This window comes from Pleurodeles waltl, chromosome 6 (assembly GCF_031143425.1).
Source record: "Pleurodeles waltl isolate 20211129_DDA chromosome 6, aPleWal1.hap1.20221129, whole genome shotgun sequence".
NCBI classification, from domain to species: Eukaryota; Metazoa; Chordata; class Amphibia; order Caudata; family Salamandridae; genus Pleurodeles; species Pleurodeles waltl.
The window spans coordinates 707,026,963-707,044,669 of record NC_090445.1 but is presented as its reverse complement, the minus strand read 5'-3'; positions in this window follow the sequence as shown (position 1 = coordinate 707,044,669).

Genomic DNA, 17,707 nt, shown 5'->3' with positions numbered 1-17,707 from the left:
CTTCCACAAAAGAAAAAGAGAGGAGGTCCGGCGCTAACATTTTTGACAGCTTCCCATTGTATGAATGTGGCATTGGGTGGTTGTGGTCGTAGGGCCCTCCTGCCTAAACATGCTTGTAATAGTAGCCTGGATTTTCTTCTTTTCTGGGGTCACTGATGATGGCGACTTTCAATATGTAGGTGGTGGTAGACTCAATGTGCATCATGGGGCAGTCACTGTATGCCATGGTGTCTCCATCTGACTCTGAGTCTTTTCAGAGGTCACTGAGGCAGGTAATTCTAGCATTCTTCTAGGGACCGGGCTCCTTTGCCTGAGGATGTCACCCACTTCTTTATCACCTCCACAGTGATGGGACTTATAGTGAATGTTTCCCAGCTCTCCTCACCTTCACCACCACAACCATGTTCAGCAATTCTTTTAAGGTGCTCCTCCCACTGGATTGTGTGATTTTTTTCATATGGGTTGTTTGGCCTTCAGTACCGTAATGTGAACCAGGCTGACCTCGACAAACACTAGCAAATGGAGAATCCTGCAATGTTCTCCTCCTGTTTGCTAATTTCCAAACTGGCTAGAAGTAATTTTTTAGTGGGCCACTGCCAATGCCTGAAGCAGAACTGGAGGCAGGGTGGTGTGTTGTTGATTGCCTGTCAGCAGTGCACACTTCTACTGAGGTAGGGGTTGGTGCTGGTCACAACGGAGGCTTTACAAATATGGAAGTTGGCGGTGCTACCTGTGCCAGATCCCTCGGAGTGGGTTGAACAGTAATGTGGGACTCCTCTGTGCTTGCTTTCACAATGACTGGCTCATTGTCGTCATCCTCCTGTTCATCCCCTTCCATAATTCTAAGGCTTTCAGAAACTTCTCTCTCTCTTTTTAAAAAAAAAGTTGATTGGGTTTCCACAATACCCACCATAATATTAATTGATGGAACAAACATTAACTTGCCTTTCCCGGCATCTCCCAGACTCTGCCGGGGTCCACTCTATATCCCTATAATCATCATCAGCAGTGGTGCTTGGAGAAGATGGTGGAGTAGCACCCTTCCTTTTCCTTGCTGGAAATCTGGCAGCCAATGATTCTAAAAAAATAGGTTCTTGCTCAGCAGGAAGCTTGATCTCTTTTTCTGTTCCAACTTCAAGAAGATCCAATATTGCTCACTGCGGCTGCTGTCTACTTTACTCTGTTTCCTGAAATGGTTGGGTACTACTTTGCGAGATGGACACATCAAATTCAGCATCACCGCTCATTGGCGTTGCTATGATTACAGCGGCTTCCTCACTGACAAGCTTGGTCTTAGGCTTAAGTTGGGGTGGTGCAGTTGATGATGCAGGAATGCTGAGCCCCGGTTCCTCCCCAGAGGCCTATGCGGCAGGCACTAACAGCTTTCTTTGGGGCCCTCTTAAAGCTCTCAGTTGGCAGTGGCACTAAGATGCACAAGCGGAAGGAATTAGAAGTCACCGTTAAGGCCTTCAGTTTGGCAGAATTGCAGGTGATGTCTCATCTTCTCGTGTGCACCTAAAATCAACCAAGCAAAAAAAACATACAGTTAGTGAAACGTGGCATTGTTGCTGGTTGGAATAGTACAGACAAATCCAATGTTAGTGTGGTTGGTTACTTACCTAATAAATAACACATTTTTCCAAGCATTGCAAAGTCAAACCACACCACCATTCAAAGAATTTAGTTTCAAATCACGCAACACAACATACAGATATAGCTCTGTTCTTTATCTCCATTTATTCTAAAGGAGACACCTGAGGTAGTCAGAGAGGTGTATGGGTCAACTGAATAATCCTTTAGAAAATCTATAGCATACAAGGTGGTCCATGGGAAATGGAATAATCATTAAAATAATTTATGACGTTGTTGATGTGTCTGCAGGGCACCACAGCTAGGGTGTCCAGGAGGGAATGGAATTATACCTAAAGAAAATGACTGCTGTAGCGCGGCTGTGTTCCTATGGTGGATGTATGGATGGATCAAGGCAAAATAATTAAATAAATACATTTAAAAAAAAAAAAACTAAATAAAATAAATAAAAAAAAAAAAACAACTTAAACATTAAAACATGAAACATTAAAATAAAATTAAAATAAAACAAATTAAAATAAATAAAAAAAAATGTAAATAATAAAATTAAAATTAAAACAAGTAAAATAATACAATTAAATTAAAAATTAAATTAAAAAATGGTCAATAATTGCTGACAGTTGACCAAAAGAAAGAAACGCTGTTCATCAAAATCATATCCTTCTTATACATATACCACAATGAAACTGGTATCACATCCATCCATGCAAAGCACACTGGCTGGATGCACAAAATGGCCATCAGCCACATGGTCAAACATGGTCAAACAACAATAGCAAGCAAGTAGGCAGGGGGAACAAATAACACATTCAGGCCTATGGACATAGAATACACAAAATGCCCCCTGGCCACATGGCATGGAGAACAAAGACAAATAGTGGCTGATGACAAACACACACACACTCACACTGGCCAGAAAAAAGAGACATGGGCCCTCATTCTGACCTTGGCGGGCGGCGGAGGCCGCCCGCCAAAGTCCCGCCGTCAGGTTACCGTTCCGCGGTCGAAAGACCGCGGCGGTAATTCTGACTTTCCCGCTGGGCTGGCGGGCGGTCGCCTTCAGACCGCCAGCCAGCCCAGCGGGAAAGAGGCTTCCACGATGAAGCCGGCTCGGAATCGAGCCGGCGGAGTGGAAGCTGTGCGACGGGTGCAGTTGCACCCGTCGCGTATTTCACTGTCTGCGCAGCAGACAGTGAAATACATGTAGGGGCCCTCTTACGGGGGCCCCTGCAATGCCCATGCCAGTGGCATGGGCACTGCAGGGGCCCCCAGGGGCCCCGCGACCCCCCCTACCGCCATCCGGATCTCGGCGGTCCGACCGCCGGGATCTGGATGGCGGTAGGGGGGGTCGGAATCCCCGCGGCGGTGCAGCAAGCTGCGCCGCCGCGGAGGATTCAATGGGGCCGCGGTACACTGGCGGGACCCCGCCAGTGGTGCCGGTCCGACCGCGGCTTTACCGCCGCGGTCGGAATCCCCATTGGAGCACCGCCGGCCTGTCGGCGGTGCTCCCGCGGTCCTCCGCCCTGGCGGTCAAAGACCGCCAGGGTCAGAATGACCACCATGGTGTTAACATTGAAGAAAGCATGAAAATTAACTGAGATATAAATCTTTTACAACACACACCCTCCTGTGCCATCAAATATTATTGCATATATAAACTTTTTGCAGAAAAAAATGAAATGCAAACAATAGCCAACATTTGTAATGTAATCCAATGCCATCCCAGCACTAAATGAAGTTTGAAAACCATGTACTACGGAAACAATTTTTTCCTACACTGATGACTAATACTGGGCTTACTGGCTAGATGGCCCATTGAAAATCTAGGCCACATAGTAAAAAAATTAATGTTGCAAATGTAACACACATGGAGAAAAGGTACTGAGCTGTGTAGCAATTGTCCTTTACAAAAACTGAAAAATCAATTAAATGTAAAAAAAATAACTAGGTCCCTACTTAAACTCCAGGCGACCCACCACAATGAAATTTAAAAGTACAAAGAAATACTGTTGCATACCCTATCACACAAAAAAACACCATTATTCAATAGTTTTTTAACTTGTGTGAAATCACAAAAAAGTAATTGAATCCAAAGATATATATACAGGAGACATAGAGAGTGATCCTTCCATCTCGAAATCCAAGTAAAAAGTGACCAGGAAATGGACAAAGAACTGGGAGGAGCTTGCTGGACAAACAGGAAGTTAGAGTCTCTGGAGCACTTCCTTCCTGTTGGGAAAAAAGTTTTAAAAAAGACTTCTCGTACTAAAACATGAAACAAAATCTACTCGAGAAGCGTTTGCGCTCATGAACGCCACCATGTTGGTGCTGTCGCAGCCAGGATCCACGCGGATCGGTGTGAAATCTTTTGTGTGCTTGCTAACAGCCTGAGAATACTGTGGTGCTTGTAAGTGCCAAAAACAAGTCTTGCGTGCACAAAAGAAAACCCCTCTACTTCATGCCGGAAGGCAGAATTTGGGAACTCCGCACTACTCCGCTTGGCGCGAGGTGCCCAAATTCCAAAAATCCCACAAGCAGAGTTTTCCGTCCGGGCCTAGTCAGGGGGCATCCTGGGTAACCGCTCTATCTAGGGTCAGCCCAACCTCTAGAAGGGCATTGCCTAGCAAACAATCTAAGGGGCGGTCAGAACTGACTATCACCTTATACCAGCTAAGGGTGCCCACTCTTTCCAGGGTCACTGTGGCTACCGGTTTGGTTGTGACCTCACCTAAGACTACCCTTACTCTTTTTGTCTCACCTGGCACATACTGATCAGGGGACACCAAACTGTGAACCACTATGGTGTGACTGACACATGTGTCTCTCAGGCCAGTAGCAAGGTTACCATTCACCTGAATGGAGTGGAGGCGCCTACTCCCCCCCTCAGTTGGATCACCAACTTACCATTTGGACCTGTCTTCCAACAAAATGCTAAGAGACCCTCCTCATCTGAAATGTCATCCTCTATGGCTACGCTGGAGAGCCCAATGATATCTACCTTTTTGGACAGGCTGGGTCTCATCTGTGGCGACCTGACTGCTGACAGTCAAAACACAATCTGCTTTCCAAATGTTTCTTAAGACATGGGCCCCACTGCCTCTGCTGGCCAGAGTTGAGTGGGTTTTGCTCTCCTCTTTTTTAGGGTTCTGGGGTACTGAGGAAGCCTCTTTGGTGGGCTTACCACCTTCCTCCTTTGGTTTTTGTGGGCCTAGTTCACCTTTCTGGAGTCTCCCCCTGGGACTTCTTGGGTTCTTTTAGCCACTCAACTAATCGGCATAACTAGTACACTGAGAACTCAGGAAATCTCTTACAACAAATGTTGTCTTATTTCATGGAAAATCACTAGCTTCAACAGGTAACTGAAGCACTCAGGGCACTGTTAAGCTTCATCGAAGACCATTATGTGATAAGTACTCAAGAAACCTGTCACCCTTCAAACCTAGCAATACCAAACTATACTATCCATGAAATCTGGGCAAAAAAGAATTACCTTGGAAAAGCAAGTGGTGGGCTAGTAACAGTGATCAGTAACAGACTCCACGTGAAAAGCATTACATTAAAGTCGTCATCTGAATATATATTAGCGGTTTTACTTGCATGCCACTCCATTGTAAGGTTTCTGATCATGAACATCAATTTTCCCCCTCATCTTCTAAAGCACAAACACAAATATCATGAAATACTGAAAGAACTGGAGTCATTCATGGAAAAGTATGGACAGCTACTTGTTATCATTACTAGGGACTTTAACTAACATCTGTTCCATCCACTGAATGTCTCCTTGTCCCTTAAGGACCCTGACATAAGTTATAACATCACTTCTCCTAAAATAACCTGACATGGTAAACAAAAAGGTCTCAACACTCAAAGCAGATTGACTTACAACTTTCCGACAGATTCTGGTTACAGAGCACTTAATGGGAGTTTTTTGATGAACAGCCCACTAAACCTACTTTCCGGGCTCCAAGGGCATCAACCACCATCAATTACACATTTGTCCACTATTCCACCAACTACCTTTGCAAGAGTTACTCTATTATACAGAGACCCGGGAGTGACCATGACCTGCAGATGATAGTTCTTAGCATCAAACCAGACCAGCTTGAATCTTGGAAATTAGCAAATACTAATCATATAACTGCTGTCAACAGCAAGAAACTCAAATGGAGCATCACTCTCAAAGATGAAGCTTCAATTTATGTGAAGCATTGTGCCCATTAAGCTCATCTTTTAAAAACAAATATTTCAATCTTGGGGTTAATGATGACTGGACTAGTACCTGTCAGTATACAGTATACACTAGACCTCGTACTGTCTGTTATGATTACCAAGTTACCTGTATGGAGAAGTACCTTCCACTCATCCAGCTTTCAGGAACAAAGCCAGGCAAAAGACAAAAAGAATCTACTTTCAGGCATTACAACATATGTTAAAACTAGCTCCTTCTATGGGCAGAGACTCAAGAATCAGAAACCTGAAGACTGTGTTTAAGAGGAAAAATATACAAATAAAACAGGACAACAAGAAAATGCTTGGGCCAAACTGTTATATTCAACCTCTTCACAAAACTTAAGGACTTTTTGGACTTTGGTCAGTGAAGGCTTTGTGCCCTATCAGCAGACCAATGACCTGTTTATTGCAAATGACAAGTGGGAAACACAAATAATTTACTTAAATAAATCTGCAATTAATGGCTTATTTGAACCTTCAACAAACTTAGTTTTATGCCCTGCCATCCCTAAGGGATGCATAGCAAAATTATTAAGAAGTTCTGACCCTTCCAAAGCTGCCGGCCCAAACTGTATACCCTGGTAAAAACTAGATGTCCCCTTCTGGAGTTTATTATTTGCACAGCTATTTTCCTGTGTCACCATGACTGGACAGGTACCGACTTCTTGGAAAAGAGCAGTAGCTCATGCTATCTATAAAAGAGGTCCCAAAAAAGGTCCAGCCAGTAGTAGACTAATAACCCTCCTAGACTTTGAAGGGAAGCTGTTTGAGCATGCACTTACTAAGAAATTTGCTAACCGGGCCTGCGGACAATGTTTAATATCAGTAACACAAAACGGACTCCACTCTGGCTTCTCAACTGTTGACAAAATTATGGCCTTGACCCTTCTGGCAAAAAACTTGAAGAACAAAACATGTTGGGCAAAGATTGGGGGCAAATCTCAAGAAGTGGAAAATTGACCCTTATTTATTACATTTCCTGGTCAAATTACACACTGACACATGGCTTCAGGTAAGGATATCCACCAAGAATGCTTTGTTATTTAATTTTCATACTGAGTAAGGCCTCAAACAAGGGTGTATTCTGGCCCTGCTACTATTTTCCTTGTATATCACCGTTTTAAATGAGTCTCTGGATTCAGATCTTAGGATTCCACCTAAAGCTGGGAGGTACAAGAATATCACATTTTGCCTACACAGACAAATTGGTGAATAAATAAATTTAACTTGGAGAATGAATTAATTGTGAAACTGCCAAAAACATAAAATTATGATCTTTGGAAAGAAACCTAAGCCTGTTTTGTGGGTTTTAGGAGAAGGTCTGATTGAAACAGTAAATCAATGTGATTACCTTAGGTCTACACTCAACAGCAAGATATCATGGACCAACCATCTAGACATAAGAAAGCTTATGATCCCAAAATCTGCTGTAAGATTTACCAATTTGTTTGGTGACAGAGCAACTTAGCCATCACTGAAAGGACTAAACATGAAACTTATTCCATACTTGCTTAATACACCTCCTGTGTTAAACCATACGATTATAGCCAGTCTTGATAATATTTTCATTCAACTTGTATATAATCTCTTCCATCTTCACACAGCTACTTTGCACTGTGCTATCAGGTCCAAATTAGGTTCAAATTAGACCTAAAATCCTTCATGTCACTTCAACAGACAAGCATGTTAATTTATGCCTGTGACTGGATTAAAACCCTTAATCCGTCAGGAACTAAGGAAAGCAACATATAAAGACTTGAACCTCTAGAAACATAGAAACTACCCAAACTAGAGTCACTAGCAAAGTTAAATTTACCAGCCCAGAAAAGTGTACTTTGTGGGATTTTAAATTGCAGACAGAGGGTCACCCACCTGGCAAAGCCAAAACAATACAATAATTTGGACTTAATTTTTTACACTATTGCTTTACAGAACCAAGAGTATTGTTGCATAATCCAGTCCAGACACAGGGTGGATTTTATAAAAGGTTTATTTCTCTCCGTCTAACACTCCGTCTCACATCTGCAGTGCAGCTCAACCGCTCCAAGAATGCCATCCTTCTACATTCCTTTCCCATCCACATTCCATTCCAACCCCCCCAAGGTTCCTTAAAGAAACCACACTTCCCTCAAATATAACACATTTCCCCCCTTTAAACAAAATAAAACAAAAAAAACACATAGGAAAATTCAATGACAAATAATTAAAGTACATTAACTCTCCTTATTTACACATAGTCCACCAAATGAGTAGACATTTGTCTGGAACGACCCTCAAGCTTTACTCGTGAGGCTATGGAGTCTTCCTTCCAACTCTCCTCCATACCATTCTGTCCATCACTCTCCCTACAATCAACACCCAAAGGGATCTCACACTCCTCACTTCCAGTACATGCACCATCCTGGCTTACGTCCTCAACAACAGGTTCATCACCCTTTCTGTGTACAATAGGTCCAGACACAGCAGAATGTCCATGGGAAAAAGAACAGCGTCCATTCTGTGTTCCCCCACCTTCTGAAACCCACTTAGCCAGTCTACTCACATTCCAAACTTTACCATCCTGTGTAACAAGTTTTTTCCTAAAAACTTTTATCACTTTCATGGCCAAATCTAGACATACCTTTCCTTAACAACCCGGGCTTCCTTACCCTAACCCAATCTCCCACAACAAAAATAGGATATTTTACTCTCCACCTTCTATCATATGCCTCCTTGCTCTTCTTTTGCTTCAGTCTCACGTTATCTCTTATCATTTCCACATGAACATTCTCATGCTCTTTGCTGTGTTTCTTTTTAAACCACCATGGACACAATTTGGATACAGGATCCCTACCCCTTAGCAGCCTGAACGGACTAACACCTGTGGTACTGTGAGGAGTGATACGATAATGCCATAATTTCTCTCTCACTTTCTCCTTCCACAACCCACCAAAACCACGTGCCCAACAAATACACTCCTTCAAAACCCGATTAAACCTCTCAACCTGTCCATTCTCTTGTGGTTCATATAATGAAGTAGTAGCATGCTTAATATTGCAATACTTGAGAATCTTTTGCATCTCCTTCAACACCAATTGAACACCATTGTCTGACACTATAGTCTCTGGATATCCCTCTTTGGCAAACACTTCTTTGAAAAACTCAATCACAACAGTTGTTGTGTAATGTGCCACCAATTTCACCTCAGGCCACTTGGAGTGATAGTCCACTTGGACGAAAGCAAACCGAGCCTCGTAAGGCAAAAACAAAAACGGACCAGAAATGTCAAAGCCTAGTTTCTGCCAGGGAGACTCAGGCCACTGAACAGGGCGCAATAGGTCTGGCACTGTCCTCAGCATCTTCTCAGCACTCACACATACTCCACACTCCCTGACTGTCCTCTCCGCCATCTTGTCCATTCCTGGCCACCAAAAGGAAGTACGTATAAGCCTTTTCATAGATGACATCCCATGATGCCCTTCGTGTGCCAACTTCAAAATGACTGCTTGCATGCCTTTAGGTGGAATACATTTTCCCCTTTTGAATACAAGCTCATTTTCAATTTCTAAATCATCTTTTACCTTAAAGAAAGGCATCACTTCTTCCAGAATACATTCTTTCCTTGGCCAACCAAACCTCAAATATTGTCTCACCTCTTGTAAAGTCAAATCTCCCTGATCTTTATCAAGCAAATCCTTTTCTTCAATAGCTTTAAATTCTTCAGAAATAAACTCAGGCACCACAGACACAATGTCAGAATCACCATATCCACACTCCTGCTGAACATTTGAATCACTCTGAGGAAGTCACAACAGACAATCAGCCACAGAATGTTTTTTTCCAGGCACATACTCCACTTGAAAGGAATACTCTTGCAACTTCAAGACCAATCTTGCAATACGGGCTGTCGCATTCCACCCCCTTCCTGGAGATAGAATCCCCAACAAGGGTTTGTGATCCGTTTGGAGAATAAACCGTGAACCCCAAATGTAATACCGAAAATGCTCAATCACCCAGACACAAGCTCATAATTCCTTCTCAATTACTGCATACCTTCTTTCTGCATTGGTTAAGGTACGTGAAGCAAAAGTAACATTCCACATATCTTTGCCACTCTTCTGGGATAACACACCACCCACACCATACATATTAGCATCCACTGTTACTACACACTGAGCTTGAACGTTAAATGATTTGAGTCTAGGTGGACTAGCAATCTCTTTCTTGATGGTCTCAAATGCATTCTCCTGCCTTTCAGACCACACATACTCCACATCTTTCCTCGTCAGCTCCCTCAAAGGTTCCATTTTAGTAGCAAAGTTTTCAATAAACTTGCTGTAATATTCGCACAATCCTGCAAAAGACAACAGTTTTTCATGACAGTCTGGAGCCGGTGCATTAATAATGGCTTTGACCAAAGATTGTTTAGGAACAACTCCCTCGCCTGAGATGGAATGTCCCAGATAATCAACAGATTTAGCAAAGAAATTGCATTTTCTAAATTTCAGAGTCAATCCACTTATATTGAATATTTCAGACACCTTAACTAAATGATTTTTGTGTTCCTCTTCATCTTTAGAATAAACCAATACATCATCTTGGAAACATTTCACAAACTTGTCCATGTCCTTGAATAAATTAAACATGGCCCTTTGAAATACTGATGCCGCAGAGCCCAACCCTAAAGGCATTCGTTTGAATTGAAACAACCCCTCTGGAGTAATTAAAGCAGTCAGATGTCTGGAGTCCTCTGTGAGCTCAATTTGGTGGTATGCCGACCTCAAATCTAATGTGGAAAAGATCTTCGCTCCATCCAGGAGACTAACAACTTAATTTTTGTTGGGTAATGGGTGACAATTTACTATAATATTAGCATTCAACGCTCTAAAAATCCACACATAATCTCAAGGAGTTATCTGATTTTTTGGCTAAAACAATAGGTGAAACCCATTCAGATGACTCAATCTCCTCAATAATTCCTTCCTTCACCATCTCCATCAACATATCTTTCAATTCCTCACGTACCCCAATAGGCACTTTCCTTAATTTCTGCACTACAGGTTTAGCATTTCCCTTTGATCTAATCTTGTGAGTATCATCTTTCTGTTTGCCCAAAGTATCAGAGAACACATTCGGAAACCTAGAGACAATCCACTTGGCTTTATCACTTTCCTCAACCAACATTACGGGTTCCTGAGCCCTGGGATTTAAAATTATTCCCAACTCAGTCTGGTCTCTCCACCCCAACATATTAACCCGTCTCTCAGCCACATACAATTTAATCTGTGCAGAACGATCCTTAAAACAGATCATAGTTTTTACACACCCAATGATGTTAATAGCAGTACCCTCGAATCCTTCCACAACAATATCAGAGCACGCTAAATTAGACATACCCCACACATTACTACATTTCTGAACAAAATAATCCCACGTGATGATAGTCCAAGGGGATCCAGAATCTGCCATAAGCTCCAGCTCCTGACCCTCAATAAAAACTATGCATTCGGGTTGTTTTATTACATTCCCTTCTTTGTTCACAAAATCATTCTTGACAGACAACACCACTCCTCTCTCTCCTTCCTCGCAGACACACGCGACTTTGTTTTTACAGTCACTATCAGCTTTCCTAACTTCTTTAAAACTCACGGAAAGTGCCCCATCCTTCTACATTTTTTACATTCTTTTCCAATTGCTGGGCACTGTGGAAAATTAGCCAGATGATTAGAACTGTCACAATGATACCATAATAGCCTATTCATTTTAACATTTTTGTCATCCTTTTTGTTCCATGCAATCTTTCTGGTAGTGGTATCACTGCTAAATCCCCCACCGCCAATAGCTCCAACTACTTCCATGTCCAACAACCTATTCTTCTCAGTCTCTTGCACTGACTTCATCCATTTTTCTGATTGCTCCAACGCCGTAGTGGTATTTATCACATCCTGTAACTTCGGATCACCCCTCACCCACAACTGTTCTTGGATTCTTCTGCTCTTGACATGAACAATAATCTGATCTCTAATCATTTCATCCGTAATAGGTCCAACGTTACAGTGCATGGATAAGCCATGTAACCCTGTCAAAAACTCATGAAATGTCTCATCCGCTTGTTGGCTCCTAGTATAAAACATGAACCTGTTTAAAGCTATGCTTGTAGACAGTTTGAACCCATTCTCCAGTTTATTCAAGGAACCCTGAAATACATCAATTTCATAATCCTGAAGAACTCCCTGCGGGAGGGTCCTATAAATGAGTTGCCCTTCAGAACCCAAACAGTGTAACAAAATATTTTTCTTCCTCTCCTGGGACATACCATCTTCATCAATGGCTTTCAAATAAGTCAAAAATTCCTCTTTCCATCTGGGCCATGGTATGGGTGGGTCCCCTTTGAGTTGTAGAAATTTTGCTGGTGGCTCAAACTGCACCCTCCTTAAGTAATAGTCCTTCTTTATCTCCCTTTATCACTATTTAAGTTAGTCACTTATTATTGTTTTTAGTAAAGAAAGAAAAGAAAATAAAGAAAAAAACAAATAAAGAAGAAGAAAAAAAAGTAATTGTAATGTTTCACACCAAGGTTCTTTGAATTGGTAAAAAAAAATAACTGAAGAAGAGAGAAAAAGAGAAGAAAGAAAAAACTACAATGAAAACAGAAAAAATCTTCAAAACCTTCCTTCCTGTGAAACAGGAAATGAAATAGCACCATGGAAACAAGAAACATGAAGGGCAAGATCCGGTAAACTCATCCACCTGTAGTTGAATGCCACGTGTACAAGTGTACTTTGTTTGTTTATACAATAAAACGGAGCACGATGAGAGAACGAGCAGTAGGAAACTCGCTTGCTTAATCTTAAGCGCGAGAATGCAGTGAGCGTGTTTCAAATCACGCTCGCGAATAACAGCTGACGGCTGTTGCGGCTATGTGGTAACGTCGGTAAGCAACGAACAAAGCGTCTTCACCGGAACCAGAAAAAAAATTGAGAAGACAAAAAAAACAAAGTGTACTTGCTCGGTGGTACTCCGAAATTTATGAATACCGCTTCCAGGCATCCAAGAGTGTCCTGGGAAGAGAAGAGAATCCTTAACGGCATTTACTGCAGGACAGCAGAGGAAATCCCACAAAGCGTCTTCCAAATACGTGTGGAGCTCGTACACACCTCGTTGCCAAATTTGTTGTATAATCCAGTCCAGACACAGGGTGGATTTTATAAAAGGTTTGTTTCTCTCCGTCTAACACTCCGTCTCACGTCCGCAGTACAGCTGAACCGCTCCAAGAATTCCATCCTTCTACATTCATTTGCCCATCCACATTCCATTTCAACCCCCCAAGGTTCCTTAAAGGAAACCACCCTTCCCTCAAATATAACAAATATCAAGGGTCAAACCTATAAGGCTATTTCCAAATGAAATTTCTGAGATAAGACTGTTCTATGTCCAGATTTAGGAATTTGAGGGCAAATGGGATCCAATACTTAAAGGAAAAATTGCTTGTTGACTCAGTGGCTTCACAATAGAAACTCTTCTGCATATTATATGTACTTTCCCCAAACAATTATATTTAAGAAAAATGTATCCATGACCAATTTTTAATAAGGCAAAAATAAGATCTACTGTGGAGTCTGTTAGAGACAATAGTGCAAAAGTTAGGCTAATAAGATTCTTAAACCAAGCCTATACAGTGTTAATTGCCTGAGTTAAGAAAGCTGTTCTTAAATATCAATTCTAGCTTATATGTGTCTAGAACCTTTTTTAACCAATACCTAATATTTGCACCAATCGTGATATTTTTGTATGTTTTATTGTAATCTTTTGATGAATAAATTAAATCTCATTTATCATCCCCACCATCACTCATCAGCTTTTCTAGCCAGCTCTCAGGGATTAGAAAGCTTTTAATCAACTAGGCCCTGGTGTAATTTCTCTGAGGGACAATTGCCCAATATTTGTTCCTTCATGAACAAATTGTAGAGCCCCTAATAGTTGCTGAACTGACTACTCTGTATGAAGTCATCTAGTCCATTTACTGCAATGTCAACAAAGTCCAAACAAGATTGGGTGCTAATTTTCTATGTGTCCCTGAACTTCATCCTGTACTGCTCAGGGGTAAGACCAAACTTTCTGATCAGACACTTTTAAATGTGGGAGTAAGATTAAGCTTCCTCCCCCTCTAGGGTCAGGAGACTATCATTCCCAGCTACTGGAATCAACCCCCACAGGAGTGAACCCCAGTATTGGGAGCTAACCCTCCCCATTCTAAGGGCCCTCTCAAGTACTGCCAGCCATTTATGTATATCATCACCCTCCTGATATTTAGGGACAATCACCTTGGGCAGCCTTGGGTCAAACCCACTACCCCTTGACATCTCAATCTCTTCTTCTCTTCCACATTCCGCTTCCTCTTTGGTGGATTACACATATCTCCTACCCCTTCAACTAGCTGTAGGCTGTTCTCTGTTTAGTGAAGTAATGGACAAGCATTCATCCTCCTCCTCCTGGAGGTTGGCGGAGTCATGGCCCCCCTCCTCTTCTATCTCTGGAACTTCCTCTGTGGCTCCTAGCTGGGACCCTGCCCAAGCTTCAAGGGACTTCAGCAGCTCTGCCTCTGTAGCCTTGGTAGATACTGGTAAACCCCTATCCTTACACAACCCCCCTCAGCTCAGCTACAGTGACTGTTGGTAGGCTAGCCAGATGAAGCTCCATGGTATCCCTTTTTTATGTGTCACAAACAGAACTCTGCAAAAATTAAATCAGTAATTCAGAAAACTAAAAACATGGATTAATTAAAATGACTCCAAATAAAAAAAAAACTATTTTGACCTATGTCAGTTTAGAGAATTTTTAAAAAACTTTACTTAAATGCTGTATGGTGTTATTAAACAAAAGTACTGGATCCTACTACAGCACACCAAATGTTGGAAGGTGGTTTATTAGCAGGTGTAGGTAGGTACCTACAACTACTAATAACACCAAAAACACAAATAAGGTCCAGTCAATCCTCAATAAATTAATCCTTGCTCAATCTTTGTTAGCTAGGCTAACTAGTCATCAGGCTTTACTTAGGAGACAGGTGTGTAAAGCATTTAATATCACCAGAACAGTAAATAGGTAGGGGATGACACACAACAAAAATTCAACACCAATTTAGAAAAATAGAGAATATTTTTATCTTTAAAATGACACAAAAAGACAAAAATCCAAGGTAGGGAACCATAGATGTGAATTTTAAAAGACTAAGGAGGTCATTAAAACCCCAGCGGGAGGCGGAAACGTGGCGGTAGTACCGCAAACAGGTTGGTGGTAACTACCACCATATTATGGTAGAGCCACAACGGTCATACCGCCGATACTGCCTGGCTGGCACCAGCCTGCAGCCTGGCGGTCCCAGCGGTAAACACCGCCATGTAAAGGCTGGCGGTAAGGGTGACTCGGTGGCACTTGGCATGAGCACTGCAGGGGCCCTCATGCACAATCCCATCGCGCAATCCACTGACCAAATTACGGGGAGTGGAATGCACGACGGGTGCTGCTGCCCCCTCTGCACCGCCACATTGCCGCAGGCTCCATTAGGAGCCATCTGCAATGTTAGTGCCCTGCTCCCCGCTGGGCCGGCTGACGGAAACTCTGTTTCCTCCCGCCGGCTCAGCGTGGATGTCGTAATAGGGACGGTGGGATTCAGGCCACATTGGCGGCCTCGCAGCGGTACAACATTGGCGGGTGGCCTCTGCCGCCCGCCAATGTTGTAATGAGGGCCTAAATGTAAAAATTTTCTTTCTAGCTCGAAGAAGTGAAAAGCTCCATCCGCAGCTATCTGGTCGTGCTGGACCTGGACCAAGTCAAAGTTTTAGGCCAATTGCAATGGAGCGCAGATCAAATACAATGACTAGTTAGGATCAGTCAGGTTTTTACCGTTCGGACTTAGGGCCTCATTATGAGTTTGGGGGTCCAACAGTCAGGCCGCCAAACTTGCGGGGTAAGGCTGCCATCATACAAGCAGTCTCACCCCCAGTCATATTACGATGTTTCCACCAGGCCGACTGGAGAAAACATCGTATTATGATGTTTTAACTGGTCAGCGTGGCGGAAACAGTGCCACGACAAGGGAGCTGAGGCCAATGCAACCACACAACAGCACCCTCGAAATATGCACTTTCTGCTGAGCAGACAGTGCGCATTCCGATTGTGCAGCAGGGGGGGCCTGCACTGCCCATGCCACATGTTTAGGTATGGGCAGTGCAGGCCCCCACCCTGTGGCCCCTGTGGCCCCCAGCACTGGCTTTCCGCCAGACTTTTCCTGGTGGGTAAACCATCATGGAAAGGCTGGCAGAAAGTTGACTCGTGATCAGCATGGCAGTGCTGTCATGAGCACCACTGTGACTGACTACGGATCCAACCACCGCCACCCCATCAGGATCCGTGATCCCGGCAGTGGTGGTGGTCCTCTGGTGGTCTGACTGCCAGGGTTGTAATCTGGTGGCCAGACCACCAGGAGTGCGGTGGTCTGACTGCCACCACAAGTTTGGTGGTCATCGTAAGACGCCAAACTCATAATGAGGCTCTTAGTCACTTTTTTGTAGCTGTTTCTCTCAATGTTGAGCAGTAGTCCTCAGCAATCCAGGTTTCGGTTCGACGATCACTGCTTGCTTTAGCACAATGCAGTGAAGCCTGGGGGTCTTTGTCTTCATCGGTAATGTCGTAGAGCTTTCAGTGGGGCAAGCCTAGAAGTCAGGCTGAGTCGCAGATCGAAGTTGCCAGCTTTACTCTCATTGTCGAGGTTGGTGAACTTATGGAGCTTTTTGACAAAAGTTATCCAAATGTTCTCAAACTTCTAGATCTTGTTCCAGAAGGTCTTCTTTTGGTCTTTGAAGGTCCATAAAACCAGTCAAGGGCCCATAAGCTCTGAGTTGCTTCTTGGGAGTTTAGGAATTCAAGTTCAGGTAAGCTGGTCAGCTGGGCTTATCCTTGCAGGAGTTGATGCAGATGACTTCTTATAGCTCTTTTTGACCTACTGCTTTCAGGGAGTCCACTCCTTAGCCTTAGAAGCAAGGCACAGTCCTCTTTTGAGAAGCCCAGAGTCTGCAGCAGGTTCGGTCCTTGTGAGTGCAGTCCTCTCTTGGCGCAGACCAGGAGCTCAGTAGGGCAATCATTCTCCTTCATACTTCAAGCAGGGATCTGAGGTGCTGTGCAGTGCTCCCATATTTATTGCATTGTTCTGGCCTGGCAAAAGGGGGGCACCCCTAACCAAAGGGGTTCAAGTTGCCACCCTCTGTTATGACCACTTCCTGAGATGTGTGGCATATTTCTGTCATAGAATTCACATCTCTACAAAAATTAGAATGGAGAAAATCCCAGGTCTGGTTAACTCAACCAACAGGTGTGGCTAGCTTTTCCCTACACTCCACTTCCATCCCCTCTCCTAATCTTATTAGAGAGGCTCCCATCTGGCTGGGGTGCAGGATGTGGGGGTGGATCTGGTTCTTGTGCTATCTGTCTTTCTCCCTCTGAAGACCAGTTTAGCTACCCAGTCCCTTTCCTATTGTGGCATCTGTATCAGCAGATCTCCTCCCGTCAGATGGTCTCTTTGTTTCAGCTGAGGCCACTTTACACCTCATCAGAGCAGCTTGGCTCAGCCTGTCAAAGAATGGTCAATGAGAAGAAGCTGCTATAGAGCTGATTTAGGTAACTTGAGGAAAGCAAGTTCTAAAACTACTTTTCTGTAATGGTTAAAATAAATCGGACCTTGACAAGGTGTTGGATTTATTGTGATTATTATTTTAATACTTTGAATGGGTGTTCTAGCTCAGTCCTGTCAAAAGTTAGACTTCATTAAAGCTTATTAAAACCTTCCCATTTTAGCCTATGGAGCTAGCAGCAGAAAATAACGAAACTGGCAGTTTTTCTCTTACCAGAG